The sequence below is a fragment of the Alexandromys fortis genome, unplaced genomic scaffold (assembly GCF_014885135.2).
Source record: "Alexandromys fortis isolate MF-2015 unplaced genomic scaffold, M_Fortis_MF-2015_v1.1 scaffold_161, whole genome shotgun sequence".
Taxonomy (NCBI): Eukaryota; Metazoa; Chordata; class Mammalia; order Rodentia; family Cricetidae; genus Alexandromys; species Alexandromys fortis.
The window spans coordinates 3,714,670-3,722,571 of record NW_026068073.1 but is presented as its reverse complement, the minus strand read 5'-3'; the positions used below and the strand labels follow the sequence as shown (position 1 = coordinate 3,722,571).

Genomic DNA, 7,902 nt, shown 5'->3' with positions numbered 1-7,902 from the left:
TAGCGTGTTCACGCCTACTCTAAGCTTGCAAAGTGCAATGACCCTGCAGTGTTATTTCCCTTAAAGCTGCTGCTCAGTCAGGCTTGAAACTAATGCTAAATCCCACTTAATCTTCACCACAATAAATAGTCAATATTCAATTATTCACACTGAACTACATTGAGTTGAGAGTGTTATTCACTCATGATTCAAAGCTGAAAAATCACACCTACATGATAACCTTTTTGTGAGATACTACTCTTTTTGATTAAAAAAAAACTATGCTATGTCATTACACAAAAATCATACTTTGCACAGTTGAATGGAAAATATGATTAGTTGAGGATAAGATAGTATTTTTATTCTAAGGTGTGATTATTTATTTGCTACTCTTTTTTTTAGCTTTTTTAATTCTTTGTGTATTTCACGTTATACATTTTAATCCCACTTTCTTTCTGTCCCCTCACATCCACCCTCTGCACTTGCAATCCCCCTCCCGAAACCAAATTTAAAAGAAAAACTAAAATCTAAACCAGACAAACAAACAAAACAACACACACACATATACACAAAGGGGAATCTTGTTATGGAAGCTGTAGTGTGGCCCAGTTTAGTCACAGTATTTTCCCTTTAGTTTATCCATCTTTACTCAGAAGTGTTTATTGTCATGAGATTTGGTCTGGCTTGAGGCCTCTTGCTTCTGTTACACCACTGATAATGGGCTCTCCCTGAGGCTCCTCTTGACTGTCCAGTTATTGTCCTGTGTCACAAAGATCCTGCTGTTTGAGATCTGCAGGTTATTTGTTATTCTAAAAGACTTATTTTGGACTGAATTCAGAAGTAGAAGCTCTCAGTGAGAACAGCCCATGTCTTCTGGCTTGTTCCTGGTGCTTTTCTTTGGCCGCCTTCATTCTATTAGCCAAAGTTTAGTATATGCTGAAGTTTCCTCCTTGCTTTTCTTAGTATGTTGTTTCTTCAGAGCAGTACATTAGTGTTTGAGCTGCAGGGCATGTGGAGTAACACCATACTGAATCTTTGGTGCTTTGGTCATGGGTTTCTTATCTTCTTTGTTTAAGGGCATTCTGACAATGTGTTGGTGTACACATCTTCTGTAGAGAGATTAAAAATGCTTCCAGATTCTGCTATCTCCTTTAGGTCCCAAAAGATGAGGCACAGTTGTATCTATGAATACCCTTCTCTCCGTTTTTTAGAATAACCAAGTTGAATACACTGAGATTGACATCCACAAGGCATCTTCAAACAGACTTGTTCTTCCTCTCCCCAGGTCTCCTTGGTCTATAACAATAGCAGGCACACTCTACCATGGGACAAAGTACCTTGCTTCATGGGAAAACTTTGCTTGTCTTTCCTGCCACTAATTCACACATAACCCTTCCACTCTTCACCCAGAGTATCAGCAGCTACTTCCATGGTCATGCACTTCTTATAGGGAGCACAGAGTTTTCATTCCTTCCCTAACTCAGTGAGTTTCTGACAGCTGGTGGTGGGGATGGAAACATTCAACTTCTTCTGGACACAGTCAACCACCTAGGAGGCACTACAAAAAAGAGCAATATGGTATTCTTATATTGTTCAGAAAAGTTTTCAATATAGTCATTGCTCAATAAAACACAAAAGTGGTTAATAAAATCAAGGCTTTATATTTCCTATCAAAGTATCCAGTGCTGACTGGTCATACATTCACATCTTGCACCAATTTCTGATGACCTGAGTTAATTGGAGTAAAGTTCAAGCTGTGTTCTGAGTATCTATACCAACTCAGGTTCCTCAAACATACAATCCATATTATACAAATTATTCCATTTGTTGTTGCTGAAGACCTGGAAGGCACACCAACCTCTTTTTATTCCAGTGGATCATATTTTATACAAAAAATAAGTCAATTTGAATACTGGGAAATGTCCTGGAAAATATTATAACAGTCATATAAAGAAGCCTAGAGGGCAACCTTCCTTGGCCCTCACAGATTCTGAATATGAGCTTTCGGTGATGCAGCTTCCAGAGTTAACCACAGCTCTACAAAAGTCTCTCTGCACTTGAATCAAACCAGTTCTTGATTCTATTGCTTTCCCTTTCTTGCTAGAGTGAATATAAACAATGGGAACATAGGAAAGAAAAATGATCATGCTTTTTTGTTTCTAGAGAATGCCTTATTAAAACTAAGGTCCAAACAAAATTCCAAAACTTGACCAGAAAACTTCTAGGACTGACTCATACTTTCAACTGAATGACTGAATATAAAATCAAAATACAAAACTCAATAGTTCTTCAATATACTGATAGCATATGTGGCATAAAAGGAATCAGTGAAACACTGCCATTCTCAATAATCTGGAACCAACAAAAACACCAGAACAAGCTTAATGAAGTAAATGAAAGACTTCTACAATGAAAACTTTAATTCTCTGAAGAAGGAAATGAAGGAAGACTATAGATGGAAAGAATTTCCCATGCTAATAGATTGATAAAGTTAATACTGTGAAAACGGCCATCCTACCACAAGAAATGGATAGATTCAGTGCAATCTATGTTCAATACCCGCAGCAATTAGGGAATGCAAATTTAAAATATTTTGAGATTGTATTTTACCCTCTTCAAAATGACTAAGATTAGGAAAACAAATGATAACAAATGCAGACAAAGATGCAGGATATTAGCACCTTAATGAATAGTTTATGGGACTCTATAATCTACTTCAGAGATACCTAGTTATCCATATTCATTGCTGCTCTATTAGCAATACCTAGAACATAGAGACAGCCTAAACATCTATCACTGAGTAATGCTGTAATGAAAATTGTTGTAATGAATGAGTAATGAGAACATAGTAGATATACACAATAGAATTTTACTTAGCTGTAAGGGAAAATAAAACAACAAAATTTGCAAGTAAATGGCTGGAACTGGAACTCAGTCATCCCAAGTGAGGTAGCAGACTCAGACAGACAAACACTACATTCTTCTTTCCTCTCATATGTGGATTCTAACTTTGACTTTTAAAATTTATGTTTTGCCACATGCTGTTAGGAGGGCTTTGGACTTTGCTAATTGTGATGTTCCCAAATGAAAAAATATCAGTATTTAATGAGATACCTAAAATGAGTGTTCACTAATCAAACAATGTGATAGGAAGTATACTGGCTCCTAAGAACAATCCAATTATGATCAGATTGTTGAACCAATCTGATAAGTGATACACATGTCAATTTCTCCCCGGGTATAGCTGTGGTTACTCTTCACAGAGGAAATGTATAAAAAAAGCACAGGAATTTTGCAAGTGCTTCTATTTTAATGCGTTCTATAATTGCTCATGCTGGATGACGTAGAATGGAGTTGAGTGAACTTTTTTAGTTGCATGAAGAACTAGATTTTAACAGTAACAAGGTCTCTTGGCTAAAGAAATCATTTTTTCCTTTATTTATTTATTTTTTAAAAAGTAAACAAACTATCTTCTTCATTATACATACCAATCCAAGTTTCCACTCTCTCTCCTCCTCCCATTCACTCCACATACCCTCTCACTCCACCCCCATTCAATCCTCAGAGAGGGTAAGGCACTTTGCTTTGAGGAAGTACCAAGACCCTCCCTACTATATCTAGGCTGAGCAAAGTATCCATCCAAAGAGAATAGGTTCCCAGTAAACCTGTACATGCAGTAGGGATGATCCTGGTGTCACAGTCAGTGGCCCCTTGGTCTGCCCCAGCCATGCAACTGTAAACCACATTCAGAGGGACTAGTTTGGTCCTATGCTTGTTCCTTCCCAGTCTGACTGAAGTTGGTGAGCTCCCATTAGCTCAGGTAGACTGTTTCAGTGGGTGTCCCTATGGTCTTGATTTCAGTGCTCATATTCTCATTCTTCCCACTCTTCATCTGGACTCTGGGAGCTCAGTCCAGTGCTACGATGCAGGTCTCTGCCTCTGTTTCTATCAGTTGCTGGATGAAGGTTCTATGGCGACATTTTAAGATATTGATCAGTCTGACTACAGGGCAAGGCCAGTTCAGGCCCCCTCTCCTATATTGCTTAGGGTCTTAGCTGGGGTCATCTTTGTGTATTCCTGGGAATTTCTCCTAGAGCCAGGTTTCTTATTAGCCCTGCAATGGCTCCCTCAATCAAGATATCTCTTTCCTTGCTCTCATCTCCGTCCTTTCTCCTTCTCAATTATTCCATTCCCTCAAGTTCTCTTCACCCCTTCCTTTCCCCTCTCTTCTTCTCCTTCCACCCTCGCTTCTCCCCCTACCCCCATGCTCCCAATTTTGTCAGGTGATCTTGTCTGTTTCCCTTTTCCAGGTGGATTTATATATGTTTTTCTTATGGTTCACCTTATTATTTAGCTTCTCTAGGATAATGCATATAAGCTCAATATCCTTTGTTTATAGGTAGTATTCATTTATGAATGAGTACATGTCATATTCATCTTTTGAGGTCTGAGTTACCTCACTCAAGATAGTTAGTGTTTTCTAATTCCATTCATTTGCTTGCAAAATTCAAAATGTCATTATGTTTTACCACTTAGTAGTAATAATGTATAAATGTGCCACATTTTCAAAGGATCTGAGGTGATAGAAAAGAACTTGTCTCATAAGTATGAGGTCCTGAGTTCAGTCACCCAGAAACTCCATTAAAAAAAAAAAAGAAAAAGTCATGCATAAAAGTGGAGACTATTAATCCTGGCACTAGGTAAACAGAGACAAGCAGATCATAGTGGTTCACTTGGTTGGCCATTCTAGCATACTTAATGCATGCTAGGCTATTAAGAGACATTCAAATACTATTTATTTTCATACTTCCTGAAGAATAACAGCTAAGGTCTTTAGCCTGCATTCAAGCATGTACATGGCACACCTACAGACATAGAAACATGAATAAACCCCGAAAGTTGAAGAGAATTAGTGAGTCATTGAGTTATACCTGTCTTCAAACATACAAATTCTTCCATTATTTATTTCATAGATCTTTAATGTGTCATTTTTATCTATCCAATACAATGTTTGCAGGCTGAAATCTGGCATCTCACAATAACAGCATGCCTTCTGTGATATGTGAGAGTCATTTTGTATGCCAGTTTGTGAACATGTAGTATGTATGTGTACAATTAAAAAAAAAATTCTGGTGTTTCTGTGAAGGTGTTTTCTAAAGTAACTTAACACCTATGTTCAGTTAACTTTACAGAGTAGAAACTAGATTGTCTGAATGGAGACATTCCTTTATTAGAGGGTCTCAAGGACAGATATTGGATGTTTCAAGGTGGAGTAAGTCTACTTGTTTGTTATAAGGAGGTTGCTTGTTGGTCCCTGGCTGCTAAGCTCAATAACAATCACATAGAAGCTATATTACTTAAATCACTGCTTGGCCCATTAGTCCTAACTTGTTATTGACTAACTCTTACATATTAATTTAACGCATCTCCATTAATCTGTGTATTGCCATGTGGCAGTGGCTTACTGGGTAAAGTTCCAGTGCCTGTCTCTGGCAGGGCTACATAACTTCTACCTGACTCTGCCTCCTTTCTCCCAACATTCATTTTAGCTTTCCCCACATATCTACCCTATCAGACCAAACCAGTTTCTTTATTAACCAATGGTTTTCACAGCATACAGAGGGGAATCCCACATCACATATCCATTTCTCTTTAAACAAAAATGAAGGCTTTAACTTTAACATAGTAATATTACATATAAAAACAGTTATCAAGCAAGAATTACAGTTACAATATGTATATTTACTTTATCTTTTATCATAACTAAGGAAAACTAAAACTATAATAAATAATTCCTATATTATATTTTATATTTATAAACTATAATTATAAATTCTTCAACTCCATGAAAGACTCCAGAAGGATCCAATATTACCTAAGTAAACTGGAAGTGCATTGTAAGCTACTTTCAAAACTCTAGAATTGACAGAGACATCTTGCTACACAGCCACCCAAAGTTCTTCTATATCAATGGGGCATCCATCTTTGGCCTACATGCCCATAGTATCCAGAAGACTTTACCACAAAGCAGGAAATCTCAAAGACAGTTCTGCCTTTATTAACAGTTTGTCCTCACTTTCTTCTGTGTTTTGCAGATGTCTATCAGACTCTTTAATGAAGCAGAAACACTGAAGTACTGTCTCCCCTTTTCTCTGGGCCCTGCATGTCCAGTTCATCAAGCAGTCCATGCAAGACAGTTTCTTGCCCAAATGGCTATCCAACTCCATAAGCAGCTTCTTCGGTGTCCATCATCCTCTTGAAATAACTTGGTGCTGCCAGCAGCACCTGTGTCTTATTGTCATAAAATATCTTAAGCTCTTTGAAGCATATTATGCCTGTCTGTGCTGTATGTGCCACCAAACAGTTCATGAGCTGGGCAAGGGGCTAGAGATTGAAACACACAAAAAGACACAGAGATAGAGAGAGACACGGGTCATTGAAGCTAGAATGCCCCCAAAATGCAACCGTTATTGAGTCCAGGGGCAGCTTATATAGAGATAGCCATGCCCCAGCCAAACTCACCAGAAACTACTCTCCTGCCATCAGGAACTCTTGAGGGTCTCTTGCTCAGAGCATCTGCAGGTGCTCAGATCAGGAAAAAACAAGTTGTTTACAAGAAATTCAGGTTCTGGGGGTTTGTAGCTCCCAATCTTCATAAAACATTTTAAATGTCATATTCCATAGTCTTTGAAAGGTTTGAAGATGGCCTGTCCACCTGAATACATCTTTGCACATCTAGAAAACCTACCTAACATGAATACAAGCCTGACTATTATAGATGACTATCTATTAACCTATATTTCTTAACTATACATTACATTTTTAAATGAGCTGGACAAACACAACATATTAATCAAGATAAAAAATACATATACACAGTATAACAAAATTGTCCTTAAATTTGTATCAATAAACCAAGATCCACCGGGCGCACGCCTTTAATCCCAGCACTCGGGAGGCAGAGGCAGGCGGATCTTTGTGAGTTCGAGACCAGCCTGGTCTACAAGAGCTAGTTCCAGGACAGGCTCCAAAGCCACAAAGAAACCCTGTCTCAAAAAACCAAAAAAAAAATAAAATAAAATAAAATAAAAAAAAAATAAACCAAGATCCATACCAATGCAAATCTCTACAGAATATTCCCCTTTAAATGTAAACAAACATTTATAAGCAGTATTTGGGGTTATGGGTGTAGTTCTCTCCCTTCTGTTTCCTGCATTTTGTTGGGCAAAGTAATTTTTGGGTGTCCAAATTGACCTTTCAGGGGGTCTTTTTGCATCAAACCACATTAGCCTGAATGAATCCACAGGTGTTCATCCTATGTGGAAACAAAATAAGGACCTCTTTTCCAAAGCAACATATCCTCAGACTTAAGTTTGGAAGTCATGATATCTTTAGAACATATATGCTGGTTTAGCTTAGCAGCCCAAACAATGAAATGTCTCTCTTTACTTAACTCCTTCACAGTCAAAAAACTCAAGGAAAACACAATAACATACATAATCTAGACTCTCTGCAATTTTTCCATCTTTATATGGTTTATTTGGTTTTACTCTATTAATTTTTAATATTTATTTTATTATCTTTATTCCTTTATTCTATGACTGTCTGTACTCTGTCTCTTTAAAGATTTTGTTTTATTTTTTAAACCATTCTTTTTAACTGTTTATACTTTTTTTCTTCTCTCTCTCCCAAGCCTACACACATTTATCCAAACACTGTGACCCATTTAGAGGTCTTTTATGTTTGAATCTGTCCTATTGTGTAGTGTAGGAGGTTCTTCTGTTCATGTGCTGGTTTCATTGGATAATGAATAAAGAAACTCCTTTGGCCTAATTGATAGGACAGAACTTAAGTAGGCAGGGGAGACAGAGCTGAATTCTGGGAGAAAGAAAACAGATTCAGAGAACTGCCATGAAGCTGCCA

The 7,902-nt window shown here is 37.5% G+C and overlaps 1 pseudogene; it reads right to left on the bottom strand.

The window, feature by feature from the left end:
* Positions 1–797: 797 nt before the first annotated feature.
* Positions 798–4,837, bottom strand: LOC126488116 (40S ribosomal protein S6-like; annotated as a pseudogene).
* Positions 4,838–7,902: the final 3,065 nt, after the last annotated feature.